The sequence below is a fragment of the Stegodyphus dumicola genome, chromosome 12 (assembly GCF_044657685.1).
Source record: "Stegodyphus dumicola isolate Sdum_Otavi_A_Nest chromosome 12, ASM4465768v1".
In the NCBI taxonomy this organism is placed as follows: Eukaryota; Metazoa; Arthropoda; class Arachnida; order Araneae; family Eresidae; genus Stegodyphus; species Stegodyphus dumicola.
In genome coordinates, this window is record NC_140779.1 from 99,154,245 (window position 1) to 99,173,531 (window position 19,287).

A 19,287-nucleotide genomic window follows, 5' to 3' on the forward strand; every position below is an offset into this window, starting at 1 on the left:
GTATCAGTTTTCTTTAATATTGGTTAGTTGTATAGGAGTGTCACTTATATAATTCATGTATGCATTTTTTTATATTATTAATATTTTGTTAATATTTTCTTTTTTCTTCTTAGGTGAGTTGATCATTTGCATTCCTCCGTCTTCCATCTGTATATTCTGAGATCTTAGGAAGTTCTAAGGTAAAAACTTTTTTATGTGTTTGTCTATGAATTATCGTATTTACCTGATTCTGCTTTTCTATATACTGAATGCTGCTGTCTTATGGTTGGTATTACTTTGATAATTTCGTTGCCGATTGGTGTACTGATACATGTATGTGAATTAAAAATTAACTAAATCAAGATAAATAGAAATTAACTTGTCGTAATTTAAAACCGAATTGTCTCTTTGAGTGCACAGTTTTTTGATTCTCTCATTTGACAAAGCTAAGCATGACCCCTTATTGTTCTGAGCAAGGAAGGCATGGAATAATTTGTCGCTTTTCTTTTATGGATAAATTTTGATGATGGTCTCTTGCTCCTTTTCTTCTCTTCAAAGTTAATGTATTATGCTATTACGCTTCACGAACTTGACGTAAGAACAATCAATGAAAAACCTTGTAGGGACATTAGGTTATTTCGAAGCAGGAGACATGAAAAATGAGCAATGCCCTCGCCGGGACTTGAACCACGGATCTCTCGAATACGCGCCGATTATGACCACTACACCACGAAGGCATGCTAAGAAGGAGAAGTACCTTATATACTCCCTCTGGTAAAGGGCGACTGGGGTTAGGGGACCCAGTCGCCAAATCCTGGTGGTGAAGAACCATCATCCACCACCTTTTTTAGTTCGGACCCTAATGTAGAGTCATTACGTTATTTTGAAGCAGGAGACATGAAAAGTGAGCAATTCCCTAGCCGGGACTCGAACCGCGGACCTCTCGAGTCCGCGCCGAGTGTGCTGACTACTACACCACGAAGGCATGCGAAGAAGGCGAGAGAAATACTCTATAACCTTTTATCTATCTAATTCGTTCATATACCTTTTAATGTGATCGTTAAGCTTTGCTATGAATATACTTTTTTGCTATATGTACTAAATTTACAGTAATATTTTGTGAAAATCCTAACACTTCTATAGTCACCAACGAAAGTCTCAAACATTTAGTCTAATATACTAAATTATATTCAGAACTAAATATATTTTAGTCTATGTAAATACGCCAGCAGCGCGTACGAAACTTTTCAACTTCGCTTAAGTAGCCTTTCGGAACAAAATTGAGTAACAAAAACTTTCTAATTGCCATCAGTGAAGACCCCACCAAAACGTGATCGAATTCCGAAAAATTTTCTCTCCCGTCATTATCCCTGGTTTAGCAGTAAGCGATTGAAAAAAGCTCCGATCATTATCATCACTCAAAATCCAATTCCGGAGAACGTGATGATGGAAGTAATGTTATCGGCCCCATGATTTTCCAGGCGCTTCGCAGCTCTGGAATGCATCTTAACATATTCACAGAGCGTCCCCTCTTAATGTGGCCAGATTGCCCAGTACTGTTTCCTGCTGTCTCTCTGTCTTTTTTACGAGACGGAGGCAAGTAACATTTTTATGTAATTGTTTTGTTCTCTAATGGACGAAATTATGGCCACACGACACTTGCTCGTTCCTCATAGCTCGCTTCCGATTTACTTTTGCTGATTTTGCACACTCTCTGATTTGGCCACGTAATTTTTTTCGATGTAGTATTGGTATCTAGGCTTCTATGTTGGTTTAGGCTACATAATTAACAATTAATAAAGAAGTCGCTTGTTCGTATATTGAAAATAATCACTTTACTTGCAATTATAACTCAACTGTATAGGGCAAAACCTATTTTCCTACTGCATGAAGATTATTTTTGATTGGGAATCAGTCTGTAATTCCTTGATCTATGAATATCTGCTGTATATGAACGGCAAACTGTTAAGCCAATAAATTGCTTCAACTTTGTGGTCTGGCTACCCTTGCGATTTTAACAAATATAAAATTGTTAGGAGATTTAACTGCCTGTGTCAGGATTTTACATCAGTAGGATACTAAAAAAATTCACTCTATGTGGCCTGCCCATGACTAATGTCAGTGTTTTCCAGACCATGACCATTCCAGTCTAACTTATCTCGAAACGCGTAAATGAAAAAAAAAAAAAAAAAAAAAAAAAAAGCTCGTTTGAGCCCATAATATAATTATTTTATTTTATTTATTTATTTTTTTATAAAATGTATTAAGCGTCACATATTATGTAGAGCTTAAAATGTTTTGTGGGAGGGAGAAGGCAGTTTACGATCTTAAAAAAAAATTAATCATTGAAAATTTTGAATGTCGCGAAAATTAAAGAGAAAATTGCATCAAACTAGTCTCTGCGACTTGTGTAACATACAGCATTGAAAATATCTTTAATTACAAGTAAAAGCTACAAATGTTCATAAAATTTTCATTTGGATGTATTTTAAGTTACATTTAATTTGATTTATATCACTTATATTATACAATAATTATAAATATGTTATTATATATATTATTAAAATATTTCATTATTAAGATGCGCCTGTGATGTTTTTTTCAAAATGCTCAGCTGCTTGTAAATCAGCAACATATTAATTAAATATGAAAAATTTAAAATCTTATACTTTACCGAATGGTAATACTCTGAGATTCAGCTCCGTGACGAATATACGTGTACAATGATATTAAATATAATACAAAATAAACATCCGCTAACATAATACAAAATAAAACTAAAACCAAAATATATATGCAATATTGTTTTCATATTAATCATACCCAACAAGACAAACCACGACCAAAAAAAGTATTATGCAAGTGAAAGACCCGAGTTTACGTTCTGTTATTCTCAGAACTACGTGCAAAAGCACACACTCTGTTACAAATGAAACGATGGAATATTTCTCAATCGGGGAATGAAATTACTGAATCCTCCCCTCTAAGGCTCAAATGGGAACAGATCTGTTTTGGGAACGGGTACGATCAGCACTAACCCAAGGAATTTTAGCTGTCAACTGAAAACAAAGTACCTACTTTGAAGTATTAAAGGCTTTAAGCACGTAAGAAAACATAACATAAAGTATATATGTATAAAAATTAAACATAAATAGTCTTTATTATGGAAGAGGATTAATCCTGATAACCGAGTCTGCGTTGCTATTCACTTTCTACTGGTATCATTAAACGCAAAGCTGCTGCATACGTTAGTTAATTCCAGTTAGCCAAGTCAGAGAGGACCTTTATATGAATATAATAAATACCAAATGTTGAAAAGAAATTGCTCAGTCTGTTGTTCACTGTAATAATTTCTATATCGTTTTATTGCCTTTTTATAATCTCACCACCAAGAAATAATGAGTAACTTTTTATGGTGATATTTTATGTCTCCTTATTAACACATACAGATTCCTTACAAGATCGCAAACACTACAGGAGCTTTGTACACCTCTACGAAGAACGGCCTTTCGAGTTCAAATCGAGGCCACAGTTGGGGGGCTGTTTCTTACTTGCTCATTCAGCTGCCGAATCTATTGCACGAATTGACCCAAGGGAAAGAAAGAAAGAAAAAAAAAAAAAAAAAAAAGTAGGGGGGTTGAACGGCTACAAGAAACGTTTGGTCTCCCCCACAGACGTAAGGAAAATAAATAATAATAATACAGCTTAGAGGAAAAAAAAAAAAAAAAAGTAGAAAGTTTTCCAGTTCGCCATTTTAGCAGGTGGAAAAACTTGATTGACAGCTTGGGATCCGAATCGCTGGTGGCGTCTTCAACTCGAGTCAGTCGTAATTTTTGCCCGTTCTTCATTTCCGAAGTCGTAACACTGCATGTAAATGCGGTGGGCTTTAGGTATAGGCGCCAAAAAAAAAAAAAAGGTGGCATCTCCGTTGCCGCTTAATTACGATGTATTAGAAGAAACCCTATCGAAGAGCAAATCTATGAAGAAGAAAGAAAAGTTGTTTTGGAGGATTAAAATGTAGTAGCTTTCACTTTATATACCGCAGTGTTTGTTTTTATTATATTTCATTTGATAGTGATGCACGGAAGCTTATTAGTGATTTTTCCTTTGATTAAAGACTTCAGCAACAGCTTCCAAGACACGCTTGTGCTCGTTCGATATCTGATTGATGGATGGATAATGAAGTATACGACGAGATATTTTTTCTTCTTCCTTTTAGTGCGGCATTAGGGGGTTGCCAACCGTCTGCTTCTTGAAATGAGAATCCTTTAATAAGCTTTGCTGTCCTTGTCCTTTTTTGAGTTCAGAAAAATTCCCTTTATTTCGAAACTAAAAATCCGTTAAATTCTTATTTCTTAAGCAGACCAAGTGATTATTTTAATCAGTAGTATTCAAGCTGTATTCCGCGGAACTTAGGGATTCCACGAATCAAACCCTGGGGTTCTGCAAGCCAAAATTAAATTCGATATACTTCAAAGAGAATGATGTGCTATGGTTTGCAAAATTAAACGGTTTTCTATTGGAAAATGAATTACATTTAAACTGCAGGGGTAAAGACTATATAATGGGGCGCCTTTTTCAGTGGAATGTTAAAATAAGAAACTATTTCCCAGAACAGAAAACTAAGCATGACTGTATTAAACATTCCTTCGAGCGCTACCATAAATCAGAAGCTCACTAGTTTATGCGTATCAACAGATTCAACGTTAAAAATCTAAATTTCAGCAAGAGCAACTCCTAAAATGTTGGTCATGCATTCATGTAGAAAACCCAGAAGTTCTTCACACAGTTATAAATATTTTAATGCCATTAGGAACAACGTGTTTAAGTGAAAAATCTTTCTCAACTTACATGACAGCAAAAACAAAATACAGAATATGAAATGCCAGCCGCATACATCTTCTGCAGATAACATCAATATAAATAGACTTCTCGGTTTCTGGTAAAAAAAATTAAAATTAAAAATTATTGTAAGGTCAACCTAGTCATAAAATATAATGCAAGATTTGACGACTCGAGCAGCAGAAGTTAATGCTATTAATGAGTTAATTACAATAATTTTTTTAATAAAAATTAAAATACTTTTCTTTAATTTTCATTACATAAACCATCTATAACATATTGACCTACTTTAAATATTAATTTAAGATAGATTTTTTTTTAAAGGTAGCGTGGGGAAAACACCTTATTTTCTAAGGCTTCCGTGGATCGGTGAAGAAAACATTCTAGACGTTTCTACACGCATTCTAGACAATTATTCAGACTTCGTGTATATGATGATAATTCTATGGAAATCACACCAACTTTTAGAATATATTGAAGTGAGTCTTGAACAGCTGAAGAAATAACCTCAATCTCAATATGATGAAGAAGTTGTAGGCTTCCAAGTTCATCAACATTTGAAAAAAATTAGATAATGCAAAATCTCAAAGATTACTGTAGACTAAATTATTTCTTTCTTCAGCAATTACTTATTTAGAATACTTTGCTAAAAATTTTACATTTGTCAAAATTTCAGTAAAACAGCTTTAAATTCGAGCTATCTTAAATTCAGCAGCTATAACTAATGTCTAATAAAAATCCTATGTTACGGAATCACTGTACTCTGAAGTAATTTTTACGCTTATGTTTGACAAGCTTTTTCTGAATTAATTTGTACAAATACAGATCGAGCTAAATGACACTTGATACCTATTTTCCTACCAATAAGCTGGCTCTAAGAATTCTGTCAAGCCCTGATTTTTTCTATAAAAGAACTGCATGATTTAATGATGCTCTTGTATAGCCAAGAATCTATTCACTTCAAGTTCAGCAGAATATGCAGTTTTCGATTTCTCTTTGAAAAACGGCATATATTTATAGACTTTTTTTTTGAGTTGAACTGATAAAAGTCTGGTATTATGCTGACGTAGAAACAATTGTCGACAAAGTAGGAAAGTTTGAATTAAGCACTACAAACGGTAGCTGGATAACTGACAGCACGCATTCTGTATATGTCCTCCTGCTAAAGGAAAAGCAATTACGCCTTACTGAGCGGTTGCATCATTTTTCAATCCAGAAGGGCACTAAAAACACCGCCTTTCAAGCAACCCCACTCAAGAACGTCTTCGCCTTGCCTTAATAAATGCCTGCATCAATCTGCGTGCTATAAATCGCATCTCTCGGCGGCGCACGCGCACTGGGGCCACCTGATATGGCCGAGGATTGTTTATCTGTAAGACCTAAACATTAAGAGATAAAAAAAGGTCTTAATCGGCAAGTTGAACTCTAACCCCCTGGCAGGCCTCTAAGTTTGTATACAGTTTAGTATGGGCGGGTAGATGTGTGCGGGTGTTGAGATCGAAGGCTGCGGGTGACCCTGCAGGCCATGTGATTGCCCTGCGGGCTTGAGCGTTGGAGGGCTCTTCTCATAAAAATTCGATGCACTGAGCAGACGTAAAGACACTATAAAAAATTCAAAATAAATACTTACATATAATTACAAATGCGCACTAGTTTATGCGTAATCAACAGCTGCATGAAGATCAGCAGATTGACACTGTGGAAGATTTTCTGAACAAAAATAATACAATTTCTACAGAAAAAAGCACAAATCTGCGGGCATTTAAACGCTTATAATCGCTTTGCCATACGATATTTAACGAAGACAAACACCTCCGGCTTTTTGCAACCTGTCTTTTCAACAACAATTTTCCGACATGACCTTTTTCTCTGCACACTTTCTCGTACATATTGTGTATATTTCACGGTTTTTTCTCGTATGTGTAATATTTTTGTGTACATAGTTTTTTTTTTTTAAATTCTTGTATACTTTTTCTTGCGTTTCTTTGAATTTATATATCATTGTTCAACAGTATTAAATAAAATTTGAGGACTGGTTTATTAGCAAAATGTCCCTGGGTTATATTTATTTTTATTCAGTATATTTAATATGCATTTGCATTTTTGTATTAACATTTCATCCATTTTATTTTGCTTTGCATTTTTTTATTTGAAACGTGTTTTGTGCAGATTCTTCATTCGTTAAGGTACCAGTACGTATTCTCACACATAAGAAAATTTCCAAACATGTGATTTCACCTTACTTCTATTATTTGCGTTCCAGTTAATTAGTAATGTGTTCCATCTTTGGAAATCTGGGTCTTTTGATTACCCCTTTTTCTTTCGTTCTTCCAATGCTCCTTTGGGAACTGCTGTCAAGACTCATTCATGTGAGGTACCCCTGGGGCTTTACAAGGAAAGTGAGCCGCTGTTTGGCTGATTTACCATCAGGTATTGTAATGTTAATATAACTACCAACCCTCTAGTTTACTGGGAGATTTTCGATTGTTCATCTCATCTTCCGGTCTCCCGGTAGATCATCCTTCATTAAGCGAAATGTTTCCCAGCAATAAGCGGAATTTATTGGATTATTAAAACGCGAATTTCATTCCCGTACCTCTGATTATTTTCAGAATGTTTTTTCTTGTCAAATTTTATTGCATCTGACTTTTATTTTTCTTATTACACTTTACTGATCTTTATTTTATTATATTTTTCTTATCAAATTTCATATGATCTGAATTTTCTTAATCGACAGTTGTAGAATTTTACATGAAAATTTAAGCAGCTCATTTAATATTTGTTTTAAGTTTATTTATTTCAATAAACAGTACATTACTAAGTTTTTCAGCACAAATACCAAGCACATTAATTATTAATTTTATTTATATCGTATTTAAAAGTACTTCCGCAAGTTAAAGTTTTCCTTTCTCTTTTGGGATTTTGTTGGTATAAAAGTGTAAGACAATTACAGAGTGAAACTAGCCAAAGAAACATAAAATTTAGAATATCCAATTAAATGCTAATATATTGCACATCTGAATTGAGTTACAAATAGTTCATTTACCTGAGCTACTTTAGAGGTGTCGCTGCGCGGCGTGCACCTCACGTTTTCTCACAAAAGTCTCACATTTCTACAGACTTCAAGGTTGGCAGCTATGCTATATGCTCTTATTGGAATGCTTTATTCTTACTGTAACCGCGATCTTGTAAATTAAATGACTCGCATAATTTCTCTCCCCCCCCTCGATTTTCGGAAGATAAAATTAGTTAAAAAAAAGGGGGCTAACTCAGTAAACACAGCTAAAAATTTAAATTTTTTTTTTTTTTTAAATGAGACTCGAATACTGGACCTTTCGAATACGCGTCGAGTTTGCTTCCAATTAGACTACGAAGGCATACGGAAAGGAGATAGAAAATACCTTTTAAAGTCTCCATTTTAATTACATTAACTTGAAGTATTGATGTATTAGATTGCTATTAATTCGCTATTAAAGTTTTTAAGTTTCAATTTGCATTGCTTAACCCCTGTGGCAGATGTATACTTTCATAAATGCTTAACAAAATGCGTCCGATCGTTCAGTTATCGTTCGTTGATCTGCCTGTCGACAGCTGGAGATTACAAGGGTTTTTTACTCTCACATACACTCACCCGCACACCCTTCCTCACCCACAAGGAACTTGCCGCGTAAATGTTCATCTTCAGCTGAGATTCTAGATTGTATTTCTTGCAGCCTGATGCCATTTTATGTGTCAGTCAATAAAAGCAGTAGTAAGAGCTGATGGTTAAGAGGGCGTTTGACATTTAGTGTCGTTAGTGAGAGATGGTGGTGCTTGCGTTTGTTATTGCGTTTGGTGCCATGTTTTATAAATAAACATAGAGAGAGTGATGATTATTGATTTATTTATTGAGTGTTGAGATTTATTATTATCTCTTAGCTTTCTTTTCAATTTCAAGGTGGAAATTTTGAGTGACGTATTGAAAAGTCGATGAATGCTGTATATGAGGGATTCCCCATCTTTTTCTCGCATCGACAAAGAAATGGTTTTCTTCATTGACCTCATTCTTTTCCTTCCTATAATATATTATACAACATAATCATAACACAAATAATTGCATATAAATAAACTTAAAGATAACAATTAATTTAAGAATAGGAACAAAAATTAAAAAAAAAGGTTTATTAAGTTTTATATTTGATTATTTTTAATTTTACAAATATTAGCAAGTTTTCAGAAACAAAATCACGAATTCTAATTGCACAAAAGTTCGATTTTAATTTATGAAATGACTGCGCATAAGGTGTTGATGTATTTTTTTTTCAAATATTTGATATAAAACTGCTGAGTTTAATTCCTAATTATACAGTACTTATTGCATAAAAAATTATGCATTAAAAAATTATTGATATTTAAAACATTTAGAAAAATCTTAATGTATTTTCCTTTTATATTTATTTTATTTGATCCATATTTTATGTGATCCTTCTTTCTTTCTACATATCAGCAAAGTGTTATATAAATAAATTATCAATTTTATTAATAATTTTTGCTTTGTAATCTGTGAGATCTTGATTATGCCGATCGACTGTCGATACATATTCGGCTGTCGACGCTCAGTCGACCGATCCCTTGATCAGCCCTGATATCCTTTAAAATTGTATCGAGTGTAGGGGTCCACACCAACCCCGTTGGGAACCTCTGTTGTATCTGTATCGAAGTGTTCCCCATTCCAATTTTGATTAAGAAACACGTCAGCGATAAAATCCAACAGTTAAGGGCTACTGCTCGAGTCAAGTTTCAGTTTGACAAGTTTCAAGTGCCTTCATGCTGCATTTTCGAAGCCGGATCTAACAGCGTGGATCCGTTTGCGGTAACCATCGTACTGACCATGGCGAGTGTATTTAGAACAAACAGCATCTGACATTAGTATCCCATCTGCAGCTGTACTTAGGCGATTATGCAAATTAAACCCACTTTTAAATTAAGGCAGATCTGTTTAATGGGTGTTGATTTCAAGGGAAACTGCGTATTTTGAGAGACATCACTAAATTCTACCTTGACTTAAATTTCAAATTAGTGTGATTGCTTTTTTTTGCAAATTAACCGTATGTTCAAAAATGCACTCTTATGTTAGACAAATTAGTTTGCCAGTCTGAATTGCTACAGTTTTAACTCATGAACGTTCGTGGTTAATATTATGCTAATTATTCCTTCATATTTCATCGGTCATTTTTATTTAATGCTTAGAAATATTTTATTTTGCTTACTTATTTGTATATAGTGGTACAGTACATTAATGCTAAATTAGTATGCTGCAGTTATTGCGTCTATTTAAACTTAGAATAGTTATTTATTTTTGTTACGGCAATGTACACGAGGGTAATCAGTCTAAGGGAAGGGGTGTTTTCGTGGAGGTTGTGTTAAGGGAAACTTTTTTGTATTCGCATTACACGTGAGAAAACTCACATAAGGCAATATATTCGTCGGGATTTGAATCCCGGTCGAACTACCAGTGTTCAGCGATCTTACCAGTTGGCCACTTAATTACCTTTAAAATAATGATTTATTTATTACGCGCTGGGCCATCAGGCACTACACGGAAAGGGAGGGATGCCCCGCTGAAAACTTTTTAAGAACTGTCTCGTATCCACGTTATGCAGAGGGAAAACATCCGTGCAGCCAATCCGTTCTTCGAGATTAGAATCTCGGACCGAACTAACAGTGTTCAGCGGCTTTAACCACTCGGCTTTGAAATAATTGTAAGCTTAAAATATCTAAGTTGTGGTTAGTGTGTAATTATAAATAATATGTCAGTTTCTTTACCAATAATAACAGTTCTTCGAGATGACCTGAAGTTGTTTCACAGAATTAAATTCACGTGCTTAATAAAGTTATTAATATTATCTTTAGCAAAACCGTTTAACTATCGTAAAGATATTTATTTCAACCTCTTCTCAAGATAATTAAATTCATTAGTTATTAATTTGTGGTGGTATAATTCTCAGGTTTTGATTTGGCATTTTATTATTATTTTATTTCAAATGGCGGGCACTAACTGTTAGAGGTGTTGGCCACTACTAAGGCCGGATTCGGAGGCCACTTTATTGTGGAGGCAAGGGGAACAAGGGACAGACAGTTTACATCCATACCCTTCTATAGGATTCGAACCCTGGACCTTCGGTACGGCAATCACAGTCACTAACCACTTTCCCGTCTTCGCGGCTTGAGTTTGTGATACATTAAGCTCAATAAATATCTTTCTTCGTCGCTGCATTATTTTTTTTCATCCCTGTAATTCCATTGGGCGTACTATAATGATTAAAAGTCTTAGTAAATTTTATGTACATAAGGAAATTATTGTAATAATTCTTATTACAACGACTTATAATTTACTCATTTAGATTATAATTTGATTGTTTTGTTCATCGTGATTTTAATCAAAATCTCATACTTCGATTATTTACGAAATTTAAATATTTAATGAGAAATACTTGAAGAAAGTTTCCACGAATTAACTTTTTGGCTTTTGAAGCCGTAGCATTTGAAAATGTATTGGACAGTAAAATGTGCACTTAAACAATGAGTTACAATTATCGTAAATCAACGAAAATTTTCACATTTTTTAGATGTGTCTATGCTATTTTAATCCAACATCGTTCTGGAAATTAGATTTTTCTCCTTAAACTTTTATTTTTTTCGAATATGTGTGAGTAAATTGACAAAGAGAAAGTTTCCCTTCCGCAACTTCCTCAGTTTTTGCCTACGGATTAGGAATTATAGGAACCTCTAATCTACTCTAATCGCATTTGTTCCCCCACCCATCTGCTGATCGGATTAGGAATTCACTTGTCAATCAAGATTCTCCTTTCACCCCTCTTTCTTTATGTCCCGTTTTTCAGCGAGCCGTTACTGTAACCACGAATTTAGGAAACGAAACTGATTTCTGGAGCGAAACTTCTCTAATTTTTAATACTCTTATTTGAAGCTGAGTTAATATCGTTATAATTATGTTGCTGAAAGCAGATCTTCAAATTAGTCTATGCTGTTTGTTTTTAGTAATAAAAATTTGCTGGTGAAAGAACCGCTGTTTTTGCTGTAATTATTAGTTTTAAAATAAAAATTTTCTGCCTGTACAAATTTGCTTTCGTATAAAATTTTATACTACGGCTTTTCTTTATCTTATGGGATAAAAATTACTATTCATTTCGCATTTTAAATCTGATTCCCCAGAATTTTATTCATTTGCATAACTGCCAACCTTGAAATCTAAACAAACCGAGAGATTCACTATTCACAATAATTCAAGGGAACTCCAAACTGACTTTATAATGCATGATTCAGGTTACTGAACTATATGTAATTCAGTTCTAGTGTAAAATATATTAACATTTAATTGGATATTCTAAATTTAATGTTCTTCGACTAATTTCACTTTTAAATTTTCTAACACTTTTATACTGAGAAAATCTCGAGTACGGAAAGAAAGCTTTTGTTTATCTAAATGCGATGAGAATAAAATTAATAATTAATGTACGTAGTGTTTTTGGGGAGAAACTTAGTAATGTACTATTTATTGAAGTAAACAGAATTAAATACAATTATTAACTGATTAAACATCGCTTGAGTCTATATATAAAAATCTATAACTGTCTAATGAAGACAACTCAAATTATGTAAAATTTAATAAGATCAATAAAATGCAATAAGAAAAATAATTCTTAAAATGATTTAGAGGGTGAGAGAATGGAATTTGTCTAATTTAAGTTTCGTTTATTGTTTTAAAGCATTTTCTTTAGTTAAAGGCTAAAAATTAAAAGCCCTGAAAGCTTCCGCAATTCATTTAGCGCATCAAGTGACTCTTTTTTATATAAGCAAATTGGTGCACAATTTTTTAACTTTTAATTATTTAAAAATTTATTCTTGAGAAACTGACGTTTCCAAGAACTTTTTTGCCGTAGGGGAAGGCAAGTATTTAATATATCTAGAAAATTATTCAGCCCTAACTCACCTTATGTTTACGTTCAATAAATTCGTCAAATCAGTGTATGCAAAATTGAAACGTCGGTATTCACTTGAATGGTGTCTTGATCCTTTTCTCATACCCCGCTCTCCGTAGGAAAAGACTTGGATCTCTGCCTTGAGTATCTCATTTTAAAAAGGGGATAGATGACTGCATTCAGTAAGGTATCTTGACAAGTCGCCAATGTCACTTTTTTACTCCCTCAGTCCCCCTCAATGTAGTCTCTTGTGTGCTTTCTTTTCTCGAAAATGAGGCCGGAATTGTCTGCGCGGGTTTATTCTTGTCTCATCCCGTGTCCGTCTCTTGTCAGCTATCCATCGCTCCATCTAAAAATTTACCGACGTCAAATACGGACGAAGTAACTTTTTATATTCTCTCTTCTTCGCGAGTACTTGACTTGGAGGAAGCGATGCAACGATCTTCTGTATGTAGCGCCATCTGTTGGATTAAAGGAGAATTCATTTTTTTCGCCGCTTTTTACTGTAATAAAATCATGTGATGCCAATAATTTTATTTATGTAGCGTTTTTTCGATGTAGCGATGTTTTGATTACGAATCAAATCTATTTCTCAGTGTACTTATTAATTTTTTATTTTTTTATATGAAAAAATAGTTTTGCCGTTTTATGTGATAGAATATTTAAAAGTTTACTTGAATCAAATGATTTATTTTTTCAAACTGCTCAGTCTAAATTTTTCATTTAAAATTTTATAAATTATATTTATTAGCTTAGTTGAAATTGGAACCGGTAAAATTTAATGGAACTGATATGCACTGAAAATGAAAGCTTTTTTTTCCACGCAATGGTTTTTCATTTTCAATCTCCTTCAGACATATTTTCAAACTTTGTACTAAGCAAAATAGTTTGAATGAGTTTAAAGTACAAATTAAAGATACTTATATAAATTACAAATGCTTCTAAACATATTACATATTTAGGTGGATTTATTTTACTCAGTGCCGACGAGAAGTATTCCCCCCCCCCCTGCAAACTCTGTGTGTCTAGCACGTTTCTAAATTCTAAAACTTTTCCCGTCCCTAAACGCTGTTGTCCAGTAATTCCTGTAGATTCTAAAAAAATGTCTGCATTTTATTTTTTAAATCCTAAAAATTTTGTCGCCCGGTGCGACAGCACCCGGTTGTACCGGCCCTGTTTACAAGCTATTTCCTGCAAAGACATAATTTTCCGTAGTCTTTAAAAATAATGAGTAGTTAATTATTTGTGTTTTAATTAATAATTCCGTAGTTAATTTTTAATCATTAAAAATTTCAACATTCGTAAAAGATTTTTTTTTTCTCCCTTTAAACATTAGACAAAAAAATTGGCTATGTTATTTTTCACTTGTTTCTGTAAGAAAAATGCTCTTGCGAATGAAAATGTGTCATTGAGTGTGAGCTTTAGAATTTTATACCTGTAATTCTGCTTTAGCTACTTTAGAAGTTTCAAGCATGTTCTCGAACCTATTATTTCGATTTGTTAATCGCTAAAATGATTTTTGATTTATATAATGTTTTAATCTCTCTCTTATTGTTTTGTTACTAGCCATTATAAACTCTATTATTTAAATCATGCTATTATATTTATTACAAAAAAATTATTTGTCAATAAATTAATTAACGGTTTATAATATTGCACTTATCAACATTTTAAGAGTAAGGTGTAACTTTTAACGATTTGAGCCTATTTTATTAGTCTAGTTAATAATTAAATTCCAACAGTATTAAATAAAAGAAATAAAATGGGATTATTTTCATTAAAAATAACTGATTTTATTTATTTATTATTTTATGCTTGACAGTAAAGGAAATCGAATAAAAATTCTCGAATTAAATAATCCAGTGTTTCAAACTGCCTGCCCGCATGCAGCATGCGGCTTCCCAAAACAATTTTATGCGGCCCGCCAATGTATTTTAATTACATACAAGGTGGTCATACAAAAACTTCTCCGATATTTAAGAACTCCTAACGGCCTATCCGCTCACCCAATCGAAATTAAATTTTAGATATTGTTATTTGAAGGTATGAGCTCGGGTTTGTGAAAATTTAAAATAGTAGATCTTGCACGATTACGGTACTTCTCAAGATAGAGCCATCTCCCGTAACTTTTCAGTTTCGTGGTCACCGTGATCCCCCGACCTCACTCCGATGGATTCTGTTTCTGGGGTTATCTGAAATCTAAGGTTCACACATTAAATCAACGATATTTTTCAAAATTAAAAGATGCCATAAAAACCATGGAGTTATTCACAATTCTCCCGCGATGTTACCGTCGTCATTTTTGTGAATAATTTGCCGCGTGAAATGTTTTAGCGTTTGTGTATTCTTTTATGTTTAATCTGTATTATTAATTAATAAGCTATTTAAAAGCGATAAATGCAACGCTTAATAATATTATTTTTTATTTATATTTTAATCTGATTTATTTAGATAAAAATTGATTTATTTCATGATGTATCAAACTGAAGATGTTAAATATTTTTATAGAATTACATTAATTTTTCTAGCCTTCTTACGCGGCTAAGAAGTCTTTACGCGGGCCTTATTTTTGCAGTCGCCGGTCGTAGTTATGTGCTTCCAGTTACAGAATGGTTTTAAAACGACGAAAATATTCATGTTATAGGAATGTCAAATTTAAAAAATATAATGATAAAAAATTATCAAAAAATTAATTTTGAACCATAACGAAATCTATGCTGTCTGTCAGTTCCTATACTTATATTTGGGAAAGTTTTATACTCGTTATGAAAAAATTAAAATACAGAAAGTTTGACTCCCATACGACAAACTGGCCGGGATATTTAATTTCAAAATTTGCAGTTTTTGATTGATCTTGAGGGATATGTTGAGTAAGTTAGATTAATTCGCGGGTCGAGGAAATTTAAATTAAATGCACCAAAAATGTGTGTAATTTAATAGGGTGTGTAAGGGAGTCATATGGGTGTCCATATCATAATTTTTATTTCTGATGTTATTCTCATGCGCATGTGTTATGCGTAGCTTAAAGACAGCGTATTCTAAGTTTCTAATATATTCATAGCTTTCGCATATGGGGATGATTGCGCTTCCTATGTGTTTTTGGCACAGCAGTTGCGAAAAACATTCTGGGCTTATCAGCTGGAGGAGGAATTGTTCCTGTAATTTACATTCCTTCTGCGATTACACATTCCTGTAATTGTTCTGCCGAAATTTGCCTTGAAAAGTTGAAGGTTATGGATACATACTTCCTCCTTTTATACGTCAGGCCTTTAAATATATATTCATGAGTGCGCACAGATCGAGATTCAACATGGGTGTTCTATGCCAAGCTGCCAAAAACTGAGGCCGTAAAGCACGCTAGGTCACAGGTTTATCGAAAGAGTCCATTTGATGTCACATCGTTTTGGACAATCGTCGAGGCGAATGCTTTCAAAAGCCGACCGTTAAAAGATAAAAAGGCACGACTTTTAATGTGCTTTTCCTATTTATCTCGATCATAGCCGACACTCCTGTGCGAAGCCATTATTTCAATCAAAGCGATGGAAAGCCTGAGGCGATGGCTGAAAAAGAAAACGAAATGAAGAAACTAAAAATGCCGAATCCTTCGGAATAACAATGGGCCCGGAATCAATGCAAATGAGGCTATTTGTTTGATACGTCACGGTTAAATGTCGGCAAACAGGTCGTTGTGTAGATTTAAGAACGAACGTCAACGTCACTTCGCCCTATCAACTTACCTAGATAAAAATATGTTAGGATAGAAGCTCCGCGTATTAGACGGCAATGATTCTAAGCTGGCAGGAAACCAGTATCTGTCTCGTACTTTGTGGTACATAAGATAAAGTTGTTCTATAAACGTAATTTGTGATTACTTACCAAATTTAAGAAATAACTGGATTACTCGACTAGTGGATCGACTATATAGAATATAACATGCCCTTAATCATAGGAAAAAAGCTAAACTTATTTGCAGAAGCTCGGAATACCCTAACATTTAGCTCAGTAAGTTTGGCTTTTTTATTTATTGGGCGTCCATTGCTGTGAATAAGTGCTATTGAATAACAGTCGTTTTTTTTTCATTCCAGTGATGTTTTAAGTGGCGGGCTGTAGCCATTTATAGGCGTTGGCCTATATTAACTCCAGAAACGGTGATCTCTATATGGAGGCACCTATTAGGTGGGCCACCTTTGCCCTCCTACGAAGGGACACACTATATCCATGCCTTCTCTGGGATTCGAACCCGGCCTCTTCGGTACGGCAGTCAGAGTCACAAATGACTTTTCCCTTCCGGGCGCAATTTCAGAAATGTGCAAACGGATTTTTGACGTTTTAGACGATATAAGGTATTTTCTCCCGCCTTTCAGCATGCCTTCGTGGTGTAACAGTAGCACACTCGAGGCGTAATCGAGAGGTCCAGGTTGGAGTCCCGGCCAGGGCATTGCTCATTTTTCATGTCTCTTGCTTCATAAAAACCTAATGACTCCACAACATGTTTAAATTGTTTCATAAACACATATATACCATTAAAGTTTAAAATAAAAGTATTTATTACTGCTAGCTAAAAAGTTGTGAGTTACCAGTATAATGATTCAAGCACCGAAGCTATGCCTATTACTGTATATACAGTATACTATTCCATTTCCTATATGTATACCATTTATTATTCAAATAATCTACACCACTATGTCTATAATTTACAATAAGTTATCAATAATAAAAACTGTAGGCTCGGTTAAAAGACATTTCATAAAAACTAAACATGAGTTCTGGGGGGAGGGGGTCGTTTTACTTTATTTTCTGGAGGAAACTTCATGAAATTTGAAATATTGTATTGTGTAGGAAATATCTATCATTTCTATGATTTCACGGTGTGACTCTTTTAATTCATCAATATAATTCAAATTATATTTTTTAGAAACGAGCTTAAAAATTTATCTAACGAGTTTTGATTTATAAAAACGGTGAAGGGTTATTACTTCAATCAAACAACCGGTAAACAGATTGAAAACGGGTTCAAAGTAATAAGAAATATATAATCGGTTTGAACCTAATTCGTATTCGCGTTAATAATAATCTTCGTAATCATTACTACAAAAGTACAAATAATGCTACAAAAGTCAGCTAAAGAAGTAAAAATTAAAAACTAGGTCATGAAATGAATATGACATACAGTGGTGGCCAAAATTGTGGACACTTTTGGAAATTTTTCTGTTTTTGAACTTTGTATGCTTACAAAAAACGTTACGTTCCAGAAAATGCAAACTTGTATATATCATTTTAAAGAGAATTTATTACTGAATTCAATACAAAACACAAAATTCAATTATTTGCAATACAAAAAAAGTTAAACGATAATAGTTATCGATATACATTAGATAGTGATGATTGCAGTGAGTTATCAGTACTTAGTAGGGTACCCTTTATTTCTGATTACAGCTTCACATCGACGTTTCGTTGAGCTGACAAGAGTTTTAAGCTCTTCTTTCGTTATTACATGATGCCAGGAAACAATTATAGCCTCAATTAGTTACCTTTTATTTGATGGGCGCCTCATTCGGACAAGAGGTTTCAAACGGTGCCACAAATTTTCGATAGGATTGAGGTCAGGTTATATATACAAGTTTGCATTTTGCGAAATGTAACATTTTCTATAAGCATACAAAGTTCAAAAACATAAAAATTTCCAAAAGTGTCCACAATTTTGGCCACCATTGTATATTTCTTTTTGCGGCAATTATCAGGAAGCAAATATCAGGAAATAAATGAAATATATTTTGATGTCTGTTTGGTGTGAAAATTTGTTAAATCAAAGGTAGTTTTTCGTACAATCGTCATGCATTTTAAAAGAAGTGACATTTAAGAATAACTAAAAGAAACTTGATTAGCGCTTTAATTTCCTATTCAAGAGTGTTAATATTTTCTGCTTTCTTATTCTAGTGAAAAGTTAATTTTTCTTATAATTTTTTTTGTACTGTGAAGGTACAGTACTCAACTTACCCTATAAAGTTCTTTTTTTTCCCTTTTATATATGTCTAGGTTTTATAAAGTGCTTAACGAGGTATTTTGAGATATTCCGGGAATTCATTTTATAACTTCTCAAACATGTATAGTATCGGGCTTAAAAAATGCTTTAAATGTTATTAAGATTTTGTATACTATGTCCAAAATACTTGAGATGAATGTAAAGTGAATCTATAAGAAGATCGTGCATTATTCTAATGAACTTTATCTTTTTTTTTTTTTTTTTTTTAATGAAGGTTGTCACCCCCAAAGAGCTGACGTTTAATACTAAAACTGACTTATAATAAATAATTCTCAGAAATGATGAAATTTTCAGAGAATTTGTCGCCACGGGAAGGCTCACTGTTTGTTTTGGTTGCCAATACTGCAGCCCCCTAAGCATGCTGTCTTCATCACCTTTTGGAACTTCATTATCTACCGTATCTTAAAGAGGCAGTTATCCTAAATCGCCCGGAACAGCGTTCTC

The 19,287-nt window shown here is 33.6% G+C and overlaps 1 protein-coding gene and 1 long non-coding RNA gene across 4 annotated transcripts in view; one reads left to right on the top strand and one right to left on the bottom strand.

Moving 5' to 3' along the window:
• Positions 1–19,287, top strand: part of LOC118188222 (homeobox protein extradenticle-like) — a 485,355-nt gene that overhangs the window by 70,611 nt on the left and 395,457 nt on the right. The gene's annotated exons all lie outside the window — the stretch shown is intronic.
• LOC146993716 (uncharacterized) lies at positions 7,791–13,159 on the bottom strand. The gene is made up of 2 exons (XR_015044347.1): positions 12,812–13,159; positions 7,791–8,876 (listed from the first exon to the last, which is right to left on the bottom strand). It is a non-coding gene; the product is annotated as an uncharacterized LOC146993716 (long non-coding RNA).